Consider the following 20,661-nt stretch of genomic DNA (forward strand, 5'->3'; position numbering starts at 1 on the left):
TTTCCACTACTGCTCTAGTTGTTTGACAAAAGATTGTTGGTATGAGTCATTCCCTAATAGTTACATGGTCAAAGGATATAAAAAATTTTCCCAAAAGAATGACAAACTACTAATATCTATATGAAAGATTGCTCCAAATCACTAATAATAAGAGAAATACACATCAAAATAGCTCTGTGGTTGCATCCCCTACTCAAAAAATTGGCAAAGATGACAAAGATGGAAATAATCAATGTTGGATGTGTTGTGGAAGGATTGGAACATTAGTACACTTGACAGAGATATGAATTGGTTAAACTGCTCTGGGAAGCAAATTGAAATTATCCTTTAAAAACAATCAAAATGCTCAAAGCCTTTCACTAAGTGGTCCCATTGTTAGAAATAGATCCTCAGGAAGTCAAAGATGGAAGGATCCCATGAACAAAATATTCAGCCTTTTTGTTGTAGTAGCAAAGAAAAGGATTGGGTAACACCAAAATGAATCATGATCCACTAATATAATGAAATACTATTGCATTGTGAGAAGCCATGAATATGAAAACTTCAAACCTAAGTGATAACTTTCATCTTCACTTGCAGCAGTTTGTAGAAAGCTTTTTCTATCAATACAAAAATGCTAGAGCCCAATAAGTTCACTAAATCTGAAAGGATGAATTAGATATCAAAGGGCAGGTAAAAAGAGAAGAAAAGAAGTTTAATGAAGGGAGTGAAAAATATTTCAGGAATTAAGCAAAATTCCAGTCTCCAAGGGGTCAAGCAGTACTGACATGAACAAGAAGAATCACTGATGTTAGCTATTAAGAGAGAGGTAACTTTCCCTCTGAACTCTTTTTGTATTTGCCTCTGTCTATGATGCATAGAGTATAACTGAAGCTAGTAGTAAATCCCATAAGTCTAAGCTGTTACCTAATTAAGCAAACTAATAGTAAGATAATGCACAGTCTCTTAAAATAAATAGAAATACTATCTTGCTATGATTTGGTATCACTAATGTCTTTGTTAGACAGTTTTGCTACAAAGAGAGCCCAAGACTGAGAACTTCATAGTCATTTATAGATCTGGAGCTGGAAGGGAACTCAGAGGTCCTTCATTTCACAAATGAAGACATGAAGGCCCAGGGAAATTAACTGAGTTATCCAAAGTCACACAAATTAAATATTAAATGTTTAGGCTGAACCCAGGTTCAAGCTTCTCTGACTCTAGAACTAATGTCTTTCCACTGTACCAGGTGGCCTGGGTCCACTTGGCTTTCTGACCTGTATTGATCACTTGTATTAAATTATGTTCTTACTAGTGATTTTAGACTAGATCTGCTCTATTATTTTAATAACTTTGTCCAAAAAATCCCCTCAAAAAGAAAAAAAAAAGCAAAAAGGAAAAAAGTTATTCCTGAGTTATTCATGATGAATAAATGCTGGCTATTAGTGATTATCACTACCTTACATAATTGCTCATCTGATTTTACATAAAATAGTAAAGGTGAAGGGAAATGCCTCTAACTTAGAACCAGAACATAGGAGAATCTTGCTCTAGGTCTCTTCCTGATTCATTTTGTGACCTTGGGGAAAATAAATAGAATCATAGAGTCTTGAAAACGAAAGAAACTTTAGTGGTTATCTAGTCTAGCTCCCTACCTGTTGCATGATTCCCCTATACAATTGGTTTGGGCTTTAGTTTCCTCTTCTGTAAAGAAAGAGCTTGTACAAAATGATCTCAGTTAACATAATGGAAGAGGGCTAAATATCAAAGTTTTTGGTATTTCGTGAAGACTGTCCTTAATCCAATGATCATTATTCTTTTTGCTTGGGCTATTCTACCATGTGAATCCACCTAACTACTATCATCAAGTCTACTTCTTTACATCTAGTTCATAGGATTTATGCTTTCATCAAATAATGTGTGATGAAATCCAGATATAATACAACTATGGTATTCCCTTAATTTATTGTTTTAATAACCACATCCAAAAGAGCCCTTCAAAAACAAAAAAGAGAAAGGAAAACAAGTTATTCTGGAAAGAGTTATTCATGATGAACCAATGTCAGTTCTCAGTGATTATCACTACCCTACCTGACTACTCAAGAACAATCCCGTTAATATCTTGTTTAGAGTTCGTGAATGGATCAAAGTCAAATGTACTAGCCTATAACTCTTTTTAAAAAATTAAGATGGGGGAAGCTAGATGGCTTAGTGGATCTAGAGATAAGAGGTCCCAGGTTCAAATCTGGCCTCATGTACTTCCTACCTGTGTGACCCTGGGCAAGTCACTTAACCCCCATTGCCTAGCCCTTACCAGTCTTCTGCCTTGGAACTCATACACAGTACTGATTCTAAGACAGAAGGTAAGGGTTTGAAAAAATTAAGAAATTTGCTCATCTATAGTCTTAAAACATCCTTTCCCGTTCGTTATGATTTTTCAAAAATCACAAAGTGAATTTCAACAAACATGTCCACAAGTTCTGGAAAGTAGTTCTTTTTTTCTGTTAATGATCTATTGTAAAGCTCCTACATGCTTATTTATTATTTCCTTACTTAACTCTAGTTTCAATTTTCTCATAATTTCTAGTTTCCTGAGAATTCTTTTGTAATAAAAAACAAAAACAAAATAGAGATTGAATAATTCTGCCTTCGTTCTATATTTATAATGGCCCCTTTATACCACAGAGGTCATGATCCTTCTTTGATCTTCTTACTCTTCTCAAATATGCTAAGAAGTTCATTTTTGTGGTTCTTAGCACTTATCACCAGCTTCAGTTCATTCTGACTTTTAGTCTTCCAAAAAAGTATAACTAATTCATAAGGAGCAAAATAGATAAAAGACTGGCGAGAGAAATATTATGTATTAAGAAGATAGGCTAGTGTCAAGAAATCTAGGAACCAGGGGGGGGAAGTATGATGGAGAGCACTTGAGTGAGGACGAATGCAAGGAAAAGTGAAGTGATATTGTCCTGAAAGTACAAATCTACAAACTACTTGGATATAAGGAGAAAGCTGTTAAGTTCAACATACAGTTAACAAGTCTGGTATAGGGACAGAATATAGAAAGGATAAAAGCCTCCAATTGTCTGGACATCTGCTAGAGCTTGCTGTCTGACAAAGTCAGAGTAGGTAATAAATTCTTGGCTTACCTGGGAACCACTTCATCCTTCAAAAAGTGGAGAAAATAATGAGGAAGTAGTGTTTTTCTGGACCTTACACTGACCGATGAAGAAGAAATGGATGCTGAAGAGGAATCAATAGGAATCTTGAGGGCCATTATAAATCTGCCTTAGAATTTAGAATAGAGAAGGGGATCAAAGGTGAAAAATTCTGACATGTACCCTAGGTTTGAGGAAAGGATATTTCAAAATGTTCAGGAAAAGATTAGATAGATTTTGCAGTCTAAAATTCTGTAGAGAAGTCAATTCAGAAGTGAAGGGAGCTTTGACGAATATAATTCAGAAGGCACCAACAGAAAAGAAATTCCTTTGAGAAGGAAAGGGAGAACAATCTAAATAAATTCTAGTATCTACATACAGAACTCACTAACCAATTTAGACTCTAAGGACACAGACAAAAGAGGGAAGTAGGGGAATTAATAGAGGCAAGGACTGACAACATCAAGTCTCTTAAGCATTTTAATGATCTGAAAGGGACAAGGAATTCTAAGGGAGCCAAAAAAAAAAAGAAAAAAAAATTTCAAATAAAATATTGAGGAAGTGTAAATGAGACTGTTTCTTGGTGTGGATGTGATGATTATTTGTGTCATCTCTCGAATTTCAAGAGACAGCATAGTGTGGTAGAAAGAACTCTGAACTGGGAATCAGAAAATCTAGTTTCAAACTTGAGTTTGCTATGTCTTATCTTCTTGACCCTGAGCAAGACTCTTAACTTTTCTGGTCTCAGTGTCTGCATCTCTGATAAGATTTTGGACTTGATAGCCATTAAGGTCCGATCCAACCTTAAATTGAGTATCCTAAAACAATAGATGGAAATGAGATCACAAAACTACTGTAACAACTCATATTTTGCTTCTATATCTATCAAGAAGAATGATCTTTGGCTTGTAATGGGCATAACACAAATGGCTAATTGTCAATGAAAACACCAAATTGATTTAATAAGTCAACCCTTATGGGTAGGTTAAATGATACTGAAAGAATTAGCAGATGTTATAGCTGAGCCGTTGTCAATATCTTTTAAAAGATCTTTAAGAGCACTTGATTTGGTTGCACCCATACTAAATCTGTTATAAGAGAAGACTGGCCTGGCCCCTGTGTAAGGATGACATATATATTCATGAAACATTTCATATTTTCTTCAGTTGGAAGAGCTGGGAGATAGAAGGGGCAAAAGGTAGATTTTTGGTCATTTCTCTTTACTTATATTGTTATCATCCTGATGTCCTTCATGACCTCTCATTTACCCTGATGCAAAAGGCTTCTAATTGGTCTCTCGCCTTTCTTCCTATTCCTATGCATTTTCTATTCAACCTCAGAAGTTATTTTCCTAAAATATCATTTTGGGCATGCCTCCTTCTACTTAATATACTCCAATGACTTTATTTTACCTCCAGGATCAAGTATGAAGCCCTCTATTAAGCATATAAAACTTTTTACATCCTACCTATCTTTTCAATCTTTTTATACTTTACTTTCCTCCATGACAGCTAGTTTCCTACTTGCTATTGCTCACAAAAGACATTTCTCTCATTTCCATGCTTTTCCCCTAGCTGTCCTCCATGCCTGGAACATACATCTTAATAAAAATCATTAGATTAAAAACTTAAAGGAAATTAATGGAAAAATTTGGTAAGGAAAGGAGTCCAGCAGCACCAGATCTCAAGCTAGATTACCAAGCAATAATCATCACAATGACTTAGCATCTATCTATCTATCTATCTATCTATCTATTTATCTATCTATCTATCTATCTATCATCTGTCTGTCTGTCTGTCCATCTGTCTATTGGTCTGTCTCTGTCTCTCTATTTATCTACCTACCTACCTAACTATTTATCTATATCAGTTTAATAATTAGGTGTAACACATGCAGAAGGAAATCAACCTTACAGCCAGCCTCATCATTTTCAATAAACTCAAAGACTTCAGGTAAGGCAAAAACTTCTGAAAAATCTGGAAAAACTGGAAAATCTTGAAAGAAATTTGGCAGAAATTAGATTTAGACCTGCATATCACACTTCATACAAAGATTAGCTCCAAATGGACATGTGATTTAGAAAGAAAAGATCACATGTAAAAAAAAATAGAAGAATACAGAAGAAAAGTTCTTTCAAGATGCACAAATTCAGGAAGAATTCATAACCAAACAAAGGATGAGAGGATTATGGAAATTAAACTAGGAAATTTAGCTTATATATGTGTATACATACAAATATATATATATATATATATACACACATATACACTATATATACACATACATATGTACACACACACACACACACACACACACACATATATATATATATATTTATAAAAGTTTATATACAGGGAACTTCTGAGTAAGTATGGCAGCAGTCTAGACGTGGGACGCTTCCTCTCCCACCATAGACCACCCCAAAATATCAGTAAAACCATTTTCATAAGAACAGAGGGAACCTATATTAGGGCACAGCATTGAAGGTATGTGGGATTTGGGCATTTCCACACTATATGAGGGTGAAAAAGCTCCCACCAAAACTTGAGCCAATCTTCCCTCCCCCGCCCCCACCTATTGAGCCAGAGTCAGAACAAACACGTGCCAGGATCAGCGAGTGAGCAAGGGGCACCTCTAGAGAAAGCAAGGGGCACCTCTAGGTCCTTGGGAACTGACTAAGAACACCAAAGACCTACCCCAGAGAGAAGATGCACATGAAACTTGGGTGGGCTGGGGAGCATAGACCTTGGGTGCTCAGAGGCAGCGTGCACCAGAATCAGCGAGTGAGTGAGGGGCACCTCTAAAGTGAACAAGGGACACCTCTAGGTCCTTGAAAGCTGACTAAGACCACCAAAGACCTACCCCTGAAAGCAGCTACACTGTAAGCCATGGCAGGCAGGGGAGTGCAGACCGTGGGTGCCCCTGGGAAGGTAGTGAAGAGCTACGAACTGCTGTGGTGATTCAAGAGCTTGCCTCAGGCAAAATCCTTGCTCCTTAACTCCATTCACAGAGAACCTGCCCAGCTCACTCAGATTTCTAACAAAAAAGGGAAGGTAAATACCCCACAGTGATGGCTACTTGCACATAGGACCCTCAAACCAACTCCAAGAAAAGCAAAAAAAAAAAGGCAGTGACCCTCGAAAATGTTTATGGAGGAAAAACTCAGGCTACAGAGGAAACACAGAAGGAAATCCAAACAAAGATAAAACATTCTTTAAAAAATGGAAATAGTCCACAAGCTCTTGAAGAATTTAAATTAGAGCTTATCAAAAAAGATGGAAGCCTTCTGGCAAAAGAAGAGGGAAAAAGTTCAAAAAGAAAATAAAAAAATATAACATAGAACCAAAAAATTATAGTAGAAAACCAAGAAATTATAGCAGAAAATCAAAAGGATAAAGCAGAAAACCAGGCCTTAAGGACCAGAATTTAGCAACTGGACACCAATGATCTTGCAAAACAGCAAGAATTAATAAAGCAAAGTCAAAAGACTGAAAAAATAGAAGAAAACTTAAAATATCTCACTGACAAGGTGAGAGATCAGGTAAACAGAGGAAGGAGAGACAATTTGAGAATCATTGGTCTACCTGAAAAGCCAGAAATAAACAGAAATCTTGACATCATACTACAAGAAATCATCCAAGAAAACTGCCCTGATGTTACACCCTCTACACTAAATCCCCAAAAGACAACTCCCACAAATGTAATTGCCAAATTTTAGAACTTTCAAGCTGAAGAGAAAATTCTACAAGAAGCCAAAAAGAGACAATTCAGATACCAAGGAGCACCAATCAGGATCACACAAGACCTGGCAGCTTCCACACTAAAGGACCATAAGGCCTGGAACATGATATTCAGAAAGGCAAGAGAACTGGGTCTTCAACCAAGAATCACCTATCCATCAAAACTGACTATATACTTCCAGGGGAAAGTATGGGTATTCAACAAAATAGAAGATTTCCAAGTATTCTTAAAGAAAATACCAGAGCTAAGTGGAAAGTTTGATATACAAACACAAAGATCAAGAGAAAGATGAAAAGGTAAATTAAAAAAAAGAGGGAAAAGGAGAAAAATGTTTTTTTTAATATTTAAACTCTTCTTTAAGGGTTAAAATTAGATCAAATTATATATATATATATATATATATATATATTAATATATGGGGAAATGTTATTTGTAACTCTCAAAAATTGTATTCATTATTGTAGCAATTAGAAGAATCACTCATAGGAAAAGATTGGGGCATTAAGGGCTATAAGATGATATGCAGAAAAAAAGAAAAAGGGTGGAGGGTAATCGAAGAGGGTACCAAGAGATACTTGAAGAAATAAAAGAAATAGAATAATCTTTTTCACACAAAGATACACATGGGAAGGGGAGGGGAAGAATACTTTTATAAGAAGGAGAGATTATAGGTAATACTTATACCTTACTCTCAGTGAAATCAACTCTGAGAGGCAAGAGCATTTAGATCCATTGGGATCTCGAATTCTATCTTATCCTACAGGGTAAGTGAGAAGGGAAAACTAAGGGGGTTAGAGGGAATGACTACAAAAAAGGGAGGGAAGGAGAGGGGGAGGGAACTTAACAGACCCTAAAAAAACAAGAAGGGAACAAAAAAGGAGGGACCAGAAAGGGAAGCATATCAAGGGAGGGGATCGGGGGATTGATTAAAAGTGAACCACTGGTTTAAAAGGATATAACAAAAGAAGAAAGGACAGAACAAGGAGAGAATATAAAAATGCTAGGGAATTCACAAGTGACAATCATAACTTTGAACATGAATGGGATGAACTCACCCATAAAATGTAGACAAATAGGAAAGTGGATTAGAATCCAAATTCCTACCATATGTTGTCTACAAGAAACACACATGAGACAGGTAGATACACACAAGTTCAGAATAAAAGTTTGGAACAATACCTTTTGGGCCTTAACAGATAGAAAGAAGGCAGGAGTTGCAATCATGATATCTGACAAAGCCAAAGGAAAATTAGAGCTGACTAAAAGGAATGGGGAACATAAATGCATCCTGATAAAAGGGAGTATAGACAAGGAGGAAATATCACTAATCAACATATATGCACCAAATGGTATAGCACCCAAATTTCTAATTGAAAAACAAGTAGAATTGAAGGAGGAAATAGATAGTAAAACTATACTAGTGGGAGATCTGAACCTACCACATCAAATTTAGATAGATCAAATCAAAAAATACATAAGAAAGAGATAAAAGAAGTGAATGAAATCATAGAAAAATGAGTTTATATATATATATATACATATATATACATATATATATATTGAGAAAAATAAATAGGGATAAAAAGGTATACACCTTCTTTTCAGGAGCACATGGTACATTCACAAAGATTGACCATATACTAGGTCATAAAAACATGGCATACACATGAAGAAAATCAAATATAATAAATGCAATCTTTTCAGATAATAAGGTAAAAAAAGTAATGGTCAGTAAGGGTATATGGAGAGCCAAATCAAAAATTAATTGGAAATTAAACAATATGATTTTCCAAAATCGGTTAAAGAACAAATCATAGAAACAATTAATAATTTCATTGAAGAAAATGACAATGATGAGACATCCTTTTGAACTCTATGGGATGCAGCCAAAGAACTACTCAGAGGAAAATTTATATCCTTGAGTTCATATATTAACAAATTAGGGAGGGCAGAGGTCAATGATTTGGACATGCAAATCCAAAAAGTTAAAAGCAAACAAATTAAAAATACCCAGAAGAAAACCAAATTAGAGATCCTAAAAACTAAGGGAGAAATTAATAAAATTGAAATTGATAGAACTATTGAACTAATAAATAAGACTAGAATCTGGTGTTTTGAGAAAACAAACAAAATAGACAAAGTACTAGTCAATCTAATTTTAAAAAATAAAAAAAGAAAAGCAAATTAAAGTATCATAGATGAAAAGGGATACCTCACCTGCAATGAAGAGGAAATTAAGGCAATCATTAAAAAATATTTTGCCCAATTATATGGCAATAAATATGCCAATATAGGTGATGTGGATGAATATTTACAAAAATATAAATTGCCTATATTAACAGAAGAAGAAATAGAATTCTTAAATAATCCCATATCAGAAAAAAAATCGAACAGGCCATCAAAATCTCCCTAAGAAAAAATCTCTAGGGCTTGATGGATTCACAAGTGATTTCTGTCAAACATTTAAAGAACAGCTAATCCCAATACTATACAAAGTATTTGACATAATAAGCAAAGAGGGAGTTCTACCAAATTCCTTTTATTACACAAATATTGTACTGATTCCAAAGCCAGGCAGGTCAAAAATGGAGAAAGAAAACTACAGACCAATCTCCTTAATGAATATAGATGCAAAAACCTTAAATAGGATACTAGCAAAAAGACCCCTGCAAGTGATAAGGAGGATTATTCACTATGATCAGGTGGTATTTATACCAGGAATGCAAAGATGGTTCAATATCAGGAAAACCATCCACATAATTGATGATATCAACAAGCAAACCAACAAAAACCAAATGATTATCTCAATAGATGCATAAAAAATCTTTGACAAAATACAACACTCATTCCTATTAAAAACACTAGAAGGGCCTTTTCTAAAAATAATAAAGAGTATCTATCTAAAACCATCAGCCAACATCATCTGCAATGGGGATAAACTAGATGCATTCCCAATAAGATAAGGAGTGAAACAAGGATGCCCATTATCACCTTTATTATTTAACATTGTACTAGAAACACTAGCAGTAGCAATTAGAGAAGAAAAAGAAATTGAAGGTATTAAAGTTGGCAATGAAGACCAAGCTCTTACTCTTTGCGGATGATATGATGGTCTACTTAAGGAATCCTAGACAATCAACCAAAAAGCTAGTCAAAATAATCAACAATGTTAGCAAAGTTGCAGGATACAAAATAAACCCACATAAGCCATCAGTATTCCTATTTATCTCCATCATACCTCAGCAGCAGGAACTAGAAGAGAAATTCCATTTAAAATCACCCTAAACAATATAAAATATTTAGGAATCTATCTCCTGAGACAAACATAGGAACAATATGAACACAACTACAAAACACTTTCCACATAACTAAAACTAGATCTGAGCAATTGGAAAAATATTAATTGCTCATGGGTAAGATGAGCTAACATAATAAAAATGACCATCCTACCCAAACATATCTATTTATTTAGTACCATACTCATCAAACTTCCAAAAAACTTTTTTACTGAATTAGAAAAAACCATAACAAAGTTCATTTGGAAGAACAAAAGATCAAGGATATCCAGGGAAATCATGAAAAAAAATTACAAAGGAATGTAGCCCTGCAGTACCAGATCTCAAACTATATTTTAAAGCAGTCGTCATAGAAACAATTTGGTAGTAGCTAAGAAACAGAAATGAAGATCAGTGGCATAGACTTGGGGTAAATGACCTCAGCAAAAGAGTCTATGACAAGCCCAAAGATCCCAGCTTTTGGGACAAAAATCCACTATTTGATAAAAACTGCTTGGAAAATTGGAAGTCAATATGGGAGAGAGTAGATTTGGATGAATATCTCACACCCTACACCAAGATAAACTCAGAATGGGTGAATGACTTGAACATAAAGAAGGAACCTATAAGTAAATTATGTGAACACAGAATAGTATACATTTCAGACCTTTGGGAAGGGAAAAATTTTAAAACCAAGCAAAAATTAGAAAGAGTCACAAAATGTAAAATAGATAATTTTGATTACATCAAATTAAAAAGTTTTTGTACAAACAAAACCAATGTAACCAAAATAAGAAGGGAAATAAACTGGGAAACAATCTTCATAATAAAGACCTCTGACAAAGGTCTAATTAGTGAAATTTACAAAGAGCTAAATCAATTGTACAAAAAATCAAGCCATTCTACAATTGATAAATGGGCAAGGGACATGAATAGGCAGTTTTCAGTCAAAGAAATCAAAACCATTAATAAGTAAATGGGGAAAAAGTGTTCTAAATCTCTTATAATCAGAGAGACGCAAATCAGAACAACTCTGAGGTATCTCCTCACACCTAGCAGATTGGCTAATATAACAGCAAAGGGAAGTAATGAATGCTGGAGGTGATGTGGCAAAGTAGGGACATTAATTCATTGCTGGTGGAGTTGTGAATTGATCCAACCATTCTGGAGGGCAATTTGGAACTATGCCCAAAGGACGATAAATGACTGTTTGCCCTTTGATCCAACCATAGCACTGCTGGGTTTGTACCCCAAAGAGATAATAAGGAAAAAGACTTGTACAAGAATATTCATAGCTGCGCTCTTTGTGGTGGCAAAAAATTGGAAAATGAGTGGATGCCCTTCAGTTGGGGAATGACTGAACAAATTGTGGTATATGTTGTTCATGCAATACTATTGTGCTGAAAGGAATAATAAAGTGGAGGAATTCCATGGGGACTGGAACAACTTCCAGGAAGTGATAAACAGCGAAAGGAGCAGAACCAGGAGAACAATGTACTCAGAGAGTGAAACACTGTGGTTTAATCAAATGTAATGGACTTCTCCATTAGTGGCAATGCAGGGATCCTGAACAACTTGGAGGGATCTATGAGAAAGAACACTATCCACATTAGGAGGAAAAACTGTGGGAGTAAAAACACCAAAGGTAAACAACTGCTTCAATACATTGGTCATATGGTTGGGGATGTAGACTCTAAATGAACATCCTAGTGTAATTACCAACAATATGGAAATGGATTCTGATCAAGGACACAAGTAATACCCAGGGGAATTGTGCATTGGCTATGGGATGCAATGGGGGAGGGGAGGGAGAAATAGAAAATGATTTTTGTAACCAAGGAATAATGTTCGAAATTGACCAAAAAAAAAGTTCATGTTCAAGAAATGCATTATATCTAGAAAGGAAATAAACCGATAGGTATTTTTTTTGGTTGCAAAACTAGGATTATTTGAGCATTCTTGACAAGGCAAAGATTAAGAAGATTACAAAAGGCAAAAATGAAGCATTTTCATTATATAAAATGAAGAGATTTCTATGTGATACTTGTATCAAGTCTAATGTCCACAATCCATAAGGAATTATCATGAATATTTAAAACAAAAAACCTGTCCCAATAAGGGCATAAGTAGTTTTCAAAAGAATAAGTACTATCTATTAGTGAGCATATTAAAAATGTTCTAAATAATCAATAACAAGGGGACCTTCAAATTAAAACACCCAGAGAATTACCAAAAATTATAGAAATGAAAATTATGAATGTTTGAAAGACTGGAGAAAGAAAGATACCCTAATACATTGCGGAATGGAGTTATTCATTGGCACAATCATTCTGGAAAATATCATTCATACTTTTTGGATTAATGACTTCAATAGAGTGCATTTATTAATAATCTATCTTGAATACAGATAAATTATTTTGGAACATATTCTCTTCATCTGCTTAGAAATGGAATACAAAACTCTTTTAGTTGTAATCACTGGATCAGATTGTTTTGCTTAATCATTTGGTTTTTTGGTAAGATATGGTCTTATGTGGGCTTGAAGTTATTGCAATTGGTTGTTTCATAAGAAACAAAAAGGCATCAATAAAACACTTTATAATAGTGTATATAGGAAAAAATTTTCAACTCTTTGATTCTGATATGGAACTTGAATAAGTTGTCACTGGTTTTTAGTGGCAGTAGGAAGAAGTTGAGTAAAGTAGGACTTGAGCCAATCAGTCAGTTAACAAGCATTCATTAAATTCTTGTTAGGTTCCAAGCACTGCCTTGAGATCCAGAAATGCAAATCAAAGCTGAAAGACAGCTCTAACTTTTAAGAATCTTATATTTTAATTGGGGAAGACAATATAGAAAAGGAAGCTAAAAAAAAAGAATTGGAAAGAGGGATGATAGAAGTCAAAGGGGAAGAGGAGAGAAAATCTAGAGGGTAACTGAGAGAGGAATGAAACAGAAATAGTTTGGGGGTGCTCCTTAAAGGGAAATTCTGGAAGGAGCCATCAAATCAGAGGAAGAAATCACAGGAGTAGAGGGTGAGAATTCCAGATACAGAGTGAGTTTCTGGGTTGAAGAGGTCTCTGAGGCATGGTAGAGAAGGTTCATTATATAATCTTCTGAGATTTACCAACCTTATAATTCTGGGCATGTCATATATTTTTCTGTTTCAGAGCTAGAAGTCTTAGAAATTATCTTGTCACTCTCATTTAATAGAGGAAGAAATTTAGCCTTAGAGTGGTTAAGTAGTCTGTCGAAGGTCACTCAGGTAGGAAAAAGCAGAGCCAGGTATAGTGAACTCAGGTCCTCTGATACTAAACTTGGCAGATCTAATAATTATCATTATTTAAAAAACAAAAACAAAAAACAAAGAAAAAATATCTTGGAATGTGTCCAGCTCATTCAGACTTATTGTTCATTTAGATCTGAGGTTTGCTTCCTAGTATTTTTGAATTATTTTTTCCACTGTACCATACTATCTCTATTATTTAATCTCATGGTTTCCTCATTTGTAAAAATAGGAGAAAATAACATTTGTACCTCACAGGATGTTTTCTTTTTGAAAATTTTATTTAATTAGATGATTTAGAATTTTTTCCATGGTTACAAGACTCATGTTCTTTCCCTCCCCTTCCTGCACTGGGTTTAACATTTGTCATTGATCAAGACCTATTTCCATATTATTGATATTTGCACTAGGATGATTATTTAGAGTCTATATTCCCAATCATATCCCTATCGACTCATGTGATCAAGCAGTTGTTTTTCTTCTGTGTTTCTACTCCCACAGATCTTCCTCTGGATGTAGAAAGCATTCTTTCTCATATGTCCCTCCGAATAGTTCTGGATCATTGCATTGCTGCTGATAGAGAAGTTCACAGGATGGTTTTGAAGGAAGTGCTTTGTAAGTCTTAAAGGACTGTGTAAATGTCAGTTTTTATAATAAAGAATACTATAAATCCTAAGAGAGAAACAGAATTCAGAGTCCCAGGGGATTAGGAAGGAGGAGATCAGGTTTAACAGTTCAGAAATTAGCACAAGCAAAACTAAGCTTCGAAGCAACCCTAGACTCTCAGAGTTCCTCTGCAAACATTTTCCTTCCTGGTCTGCCTAAGTTAAGCTAAGATCTTTTCAACTATGGGGTACATTTTTCTTGGAACTAGATAGTCATGCCTGCCAAATAGCATGCTGCTCCCTTTAACAGGGACAGATGGACACTAACAAGTTATTCTCCATCTCTTTTTTTCTAGCCTATTTTCAAACCACTCCTGTTTATATGAACTGTCATTATTAAGTGTCCCTGTTCTTCATTTCAACTGAAAAGAATGGTACTGTATCTTTTATTTTTACAAAAATATGCCAACACTTAAAAAATTTATTATCTCATGCCAATGATAGCTGACAAATATTCAATCTTTTAAGGTTTTACAATGCACATTACTTCCATTTGCCTCATAATAGCCCTGTGACACCAACAATATTTTTACAGAGGAGGAAAAACAAACAAACAAACCTTAAAGTGGTTAAGTGACTTGCCCAGGGTCACATAGCCAGAAACAATTTGAGTCAGGATTTGAATCTAGATTATTCTGACTCCAAAAGCAGGACTCTATTCATTAAGCCATACTACAAATCTTATATATAGATGGTTTCCACCCTATATAGCAATCACTCTAAGAAGGTATACATGTATACATTTTCTTTCACAGTTTTGTTCTTGCACAAAGAATTTTTTAGAGTTCCTCTTTTGGAATTACATTCAGCTGAGAGGACAAAGTGGGAAAAATAGTGTTCTTAATGTATAGTTACAACTAGAACATTTATAACATGTTATTGATTTTCAAGTTTAAGATATTCTTCCAGGGATACCATTGGCTTATAATAGCTGTTTTCTACTTCAATAGGGGAACACTTTGCTTTTTATTTGTAAAACACTGTATATTTGTAAAGTGCCTCACACAATACCTGGTATATAGTAGGTGTTGCATAAATGCTAGCTATTAGTATTACTTTAATTATTAATTTATCTACATTTTGTTAGACTTGGTTTCATTTTCTGGTACTTCCTGACCCTGTCTCTAAGTTAGAGCTGATGCTAGCAGTTTTGAAACCTGGATCAATTCATTTGAGTAGGTGGAAAAAGGACACAATCTGAAAGAATGACACTGGAGGCAGCCCAAAGAAACCTCATCTAGGACAAGCATCTTATTTTACTAATTGTTGTGGCAAAGTTCAGTTGTTTCTCCCAAGAAGGATGGCGATAAGTACTGTCTTCACCTTCTGAAATCCCCTGGAAGAAAGCACTAGTTGCTTTCCTGTACGACTGGCTTTGCTCCAAATTTGACCGCTCGTTAAATTTACCACTTGTTCTTACTAGAGGTTAGTTTAGATCTTGATCATTAAAACTCTTTCCAAGCTTTACATAAGGACATAGCCAGCAAATTTAAGTCTGTACTTGAAGATCAATCGAGAACGTTTCATTCCTACTTTTCCTCTCAAACTCTTGAACTTTATTTATAGATTCCATATTCTATATGTATCCATATGTATCAAGGCTACAAATAACATTTTCCCCTAGACACCAGCACATAGGCAAATGAGAAAACGATTCTATTTTTCCCTTCGAGCAGCATCAACAACTCCATCCCTTTGGCCCACCTTCTTGGTTTTTTTCTTCTTCCTCCTTCCCCACCTTGATCTCCCAAGTCTCTCTATCTGCAATAGGCCCATTAGAAGAAATAATATATATATATTTTCCAACAGCACTGCACACCTTGTAATAAATAATGTGAGCATTGCCTAACAGGCACTCAAAAGAGACTGGTGATAAATAAAGAAACTTCCCATCTCTCTGCAAGCACTAGACAGAGGGCTAGAAAGAGGAGAGTTAGCTATTAAAGATCCCACATAGCCACGGGCAAATTCTCTCATCGGCATCTCCTTGCGGAGACCTTTTCTTAAAAGCAGAGATTGCTCTGATGGTTCAAGGTGCTATTGAGCTCTAGCCAGGGACAATTACAAGACTCCAGTCACAGCATCTGAGGCGATGCTTGTGTCTGATAAGGTTGAAGGAAAATAATGGGAAGGAGGGGAGCGATAATGGGTTGCTGAATGGATGGGATGAGGTATCATCGCACAGTGCCTGGAGACAGAAGCAGCTGCTAATGCAAGAAGGGCTCCCCTCCCCACCTTCTTTCCATTTTCATTGCATAAAAAACCCTCTCTCTAAACATGCACTTCAAAAATAATTTTTTTTTCTAGCTCCAAGCTAGTAATACTCCTCACCAACAGATTTTTCTGCCACAAGAGGTTTCAGAATCATTCTGCTTCTTTCAGTCACTTTTTCTGTCTTGTAGTTTGGAATCCAGAAGGATAATAGCTTGTCTCATTTTCTTACCCTTTCTCTTTTTCATCCCATCCTTCCTTATATTCCATTTTCCACTTGCCCTATATTGTGGTGCTTTGGGAATCTTAAGCATTTCAGAGCAACTTTTAATTTAAAATAATTTCAATTATTTTGTCCTCTTTTTCTCAACTTTTGCTTCTTCCTGTCACTGGAATAATCATTTCAATTACTGGGTAACCTAACTGAATGGCCATATGCTCATTTTAGTGAAATTCAAAGTGCACTTATCTGCAGAAACTGCTTTGAAAAGAGAGAATAGTTAAATCTGGATAAAAATTTGACTATATTTAAAACAATTAGTAGAGAAACATTTACCTGTTGTGCTGGAGTTAGTAGCTGTCTTGAATTGGAGAGGGGAGTAGGGGAAAGGAAAAGGTAAATTTTGTAGGTTCAGTCAAGACTGGAATTGAACCTTTGATGAATCTTAGTCACAGAAGTATTCAAAAGTCATAGATAGAGAAGATTATTAATCTTATCTAATCCAATTCATTTATTTTGGAAATGGGGAATCCAGGCTCAGAAAGGGGAATGACTTGCCCAATTTCACACAGGAAGTTAGTGTCTGAGCTAAGACTGAAAGTCACATTCCTTGCTTTTCAATTATTTTCATTGATTCCACCTTTTTCCCCCTCTTCCAGCACTTTGGAACTGTTTGAGGATGTAATGACTCATCTAGTCAATTTTTTGAACCCGATTCAAAAAGAACTATTTAATTCCTTTTCTCTGTATGGTAAATATATCTATTTGCTGTTGTTTCCCAGCCATTACACTCAAACTTATTTCAAACTTTGCTTCAATGCATCAATAAAATCACCAAGGACTATTGAGGGATTGTATTCTCAGGGGATAGTGAGCTGAGCTTAGAGTACAGGAAAAATATAAGGAAGTCTCCTGCTTGAAAAGAGCATAAACACAGGATTCTCAGGATTTAGAGTGAGACGGGTCTTTAGAGACCATCCAGTCTAATCTCCTTATGAGGAAAGTGACCCCCAGAGAAAGGAAGTGGCTGTAGCAGAGGTTGTATTTAAACAGATCTTCAGACTCCAAATCCAGTGCTCTTTCCACTAAACTATGCTTTCACTTCCCCCCATCCACAACCTTAGCACCATCTAACACTACCACACATGAAATAATAATTGATATGGTTATATACTACATTAAAACATGCTGACTCTAAATACCCCAGGAGAAAAGGCACTGGACATGATGCTAAACTTTATTTGCTTGCGTATTTCAGAAGGTCACTATCCAAAATTATCTATGCCTGAATATTTCCCTTTATGGCTATTATGTAATTATAGGATCATTGATTTAAAATTGGAAGAAACTTTAGGAATCATTTAATCCATTTAGTCATCCTCTCATTTTCTCAGAAGGATATGAGGAAATTGAAGCCCCGAGTTGCATGACTTGTCCAAAGTGACATGGATAATGATAGATTTGGTATTTAAATCAAGGTCCTTTAAATCCAAATCCAGAACTTTTTCTATAGTACTACAGTAGGGCTCTTGTATCCATGGGAATGGCCTACTCATTTTACCTTTGTAAGGTCTTTTATGTATACCCCCTTCTCTCTTCAGACATTGCCACCACCCTTGGACTTTTAAAATATTCTATTGGTTGTTCTTCCTGCCTCCAGTATTTTTTCAATCCAATCCATTCTCCATGGAGGTGTCAAAGTGATCTAAAACACAGTTCTGAACAGATCAAATCCTGTCCCTCTTCTATAAACTCTAGAGGCTTCCTATTACTTATAGATCAAATGTAAATTTTGTTGTTGTTTTTAAAGCCCTTCATAATGGAGGTAATGTAAGCCTTCTTGCTTTTCTTCTCACAGGGCACTATTGAATTTATTTTATTTGTTTTTTACATTTAATCTTTTTTTTCTTAATTACATGTAAACCAACATTTTAACATTCAATAAAAATTTTTTTTGAGTTTTTAATTTTTTTCTCCTTTCCTCTTCACCCCCCTCCTGTTAAATCATTCAGAGTTTAAAATTGTAAAATTTTGCTGCTGGTCTCTTGGCTCTTCTTATTTTCTTCTAAATTAGTTCATGTACATTGTTCTAGGTTTTTCTGAAACCATGCTGCTTGTCTTCACTCAATTTTCACTAGCTATTCCTCATGTTCAGAATTCTTTCCTTCTCATCTTCATTTCCTAGCTTTCATGGTTTCCTTCAAGTCTTGGCTAAAATTTCACATTCTGCAAGAAGCCTTGCCTAGACCTCCTAAATTTTAGCTCTTTCCTTTTAAAACTACCCCCCCCCCAATATTTTTATTGTTATCTGGTCATTTTCAATCATGTCTGACTCTTTGTGACTTTTTTTTTTGGCAAAGATACTGAGGTTTGCCACTTACTTCTCCAACTCATTTTACAGATAAGGAAACTGAGGAAGACAGGTTTATGTGACTTCTCTACATTATACAAGCTAGTAAGTATCTGAGGCCAGATTTAACTCAGGAAGACTCATCTTCCTGATTTCAGGTCTGGTACTCTATCTTCTGTACTGTATAAGATCTTCCCCACTAGACTGTGAGCTTCTTAAGAGCAAGGACTATATTTTTCCTTTCTATATATGCTTCATGCTTAATGCAGTGTCCAGAACATAGAAGGTTCTTAATAAATTCTAAGTGATGGACTGACCGAGTACAATGAGAATCAGAGAGTGTGTACTTAATGTACCTATGAAATCAGATGTGTAAAGAAGAGTGGTGTAAAGATTAAAATTTAGGAATATGGGGAGACTGAGGCAGGTAGAAATTAGTTTCTTTCTGCAAGGAGTATTATATTTTTAGAGGTTTATTAAGGATTAAGGATTAAAGAATATACAAGTAAGAAACATGTGCCTAGGCCAGAGGCCTAGACAAAATAACCTCACATCATGGAAGAGACGCCTCTGCTCCAAAAGGCCCTGAGCAGACCCCTTAGACCCCATTGCCTAGCCCTTACCACTCTGCCTTCTGACAATAGACATTTAAATGGATAAGAACCCAAGGAACTTTGAAGAGACTAAAGGCTATATTCTAAGGCATTTCAGACTCCAATGGTTTATACAAATCTCTGTATTCTATTGCATTTTTTGTTCTGGTTTAACTCTGTGATTTTAAGTTCATATATTACTGGATTCAATATGATTCTGCTTGAACTGAAGGTTGATTGAATTTATTTTGAATGTACTTAGTTTTAAAAATTCTGTTGTTTTTCCCCTATAACTATTGAACAAATATTATTGTGAATAAGCCCATATATGAAAAAACAGCTTTTTTCTATTTTGCCGAGGATAGATGGACTTCAGAACTGGTTATAATTATATTAACAACCTTGGAAAAATTTAATGTGCTAAACCTCAAGTGATTTGATTTTAAGGGTTTTTTAAAATATGATTTTTGGAATTTTTTTTAACAATCTGGTTATTTTTGCCTGCCCCTACCACGAGGTAAGGCTCATTCTAATAGCTGAAGTGAAATACATTTTATAAACCCCAACCTTCCCACATGTGAATGGAAGTTGGGCAGTTAATCTCAGGGCATTTGTACCCCTAAAAGCCTCCAAAAGGAGCACCCCTTTATTTATACTCTTCAGCTCACCACTTTACTTGTACCAGAATGATATATAGATTTCTTGATTATGTTCTTAACCCAAGATGAGTTTTACTTTGTTTAAAAAAAATATGTTTAAATACCAAGGTTGAAAGATTGCTATGTTTGTAAAAATTGTGACAAATGTCCATCAATTCATAGGTTTTAAAAATGTCATAAGGCAACTTATGTGAAATATGAAAGTGTGTTTGTTTGCTATTATAATTAATTGGGCATTAATTGGGCTATTGAGAATTTTGGGGATTTTGGTAACTACATATTTGTACTACTGTATTTTTAAAGATGAAAAAATTGTTAACCTTGTTCAATTCATTTGCCTTCTACTCACAGTGATCACGGCCAGATATTAAGAGGAAATGGATCTCATTTTTGGTGAGAAAGCCTTACATTTTATATTTTCTTAGCTGACACAGAGTGTCAATGATTATAAGCTATATTTTTGAATTTTTAAAGCTCTTTTATTATTATATTTTTCTTGCATGTGCAATATACTTTTTCAGTTTTTT

General features: G+C 35.1%; 1 non-coding gene across 1 annotated transcript; it reads left to right on the forward strand.

Annotated features, from left to right (window-relative positions):
* The first annotated feature begins 4,193 nt into the window (after positions 1-4,193).
* LOC130454153 (U6 spliceosomal RNA) lies at positions 4,194-4,298 on the forward strand. The gene has a single exon (XR_008911831.1). It is a non-coding gene; the product is annotated as a U6 spliceosomal RNA (small nuclear RNA).
* The last annotated feature ends 16,363 nt before the right edge of the window (positions 4,299-20,661 follow it).

The sequence above is a fragment of the Monodelphis domestica genome, chromosome 4 (assembly GCF_027887165.1).
Source record: "Monodelphis domestica isolate mMonDom1 chromosome 4, mMonDom1.pri, whole genome shotgun sequence".
Taxonomy (NCBI): domain Eukaryota; kingdom Metazoa; phylum Chordata; class Mammalia; order Didelphimorphia; family Didelphidae; genus Monodelphis; species Monodelphis domestica.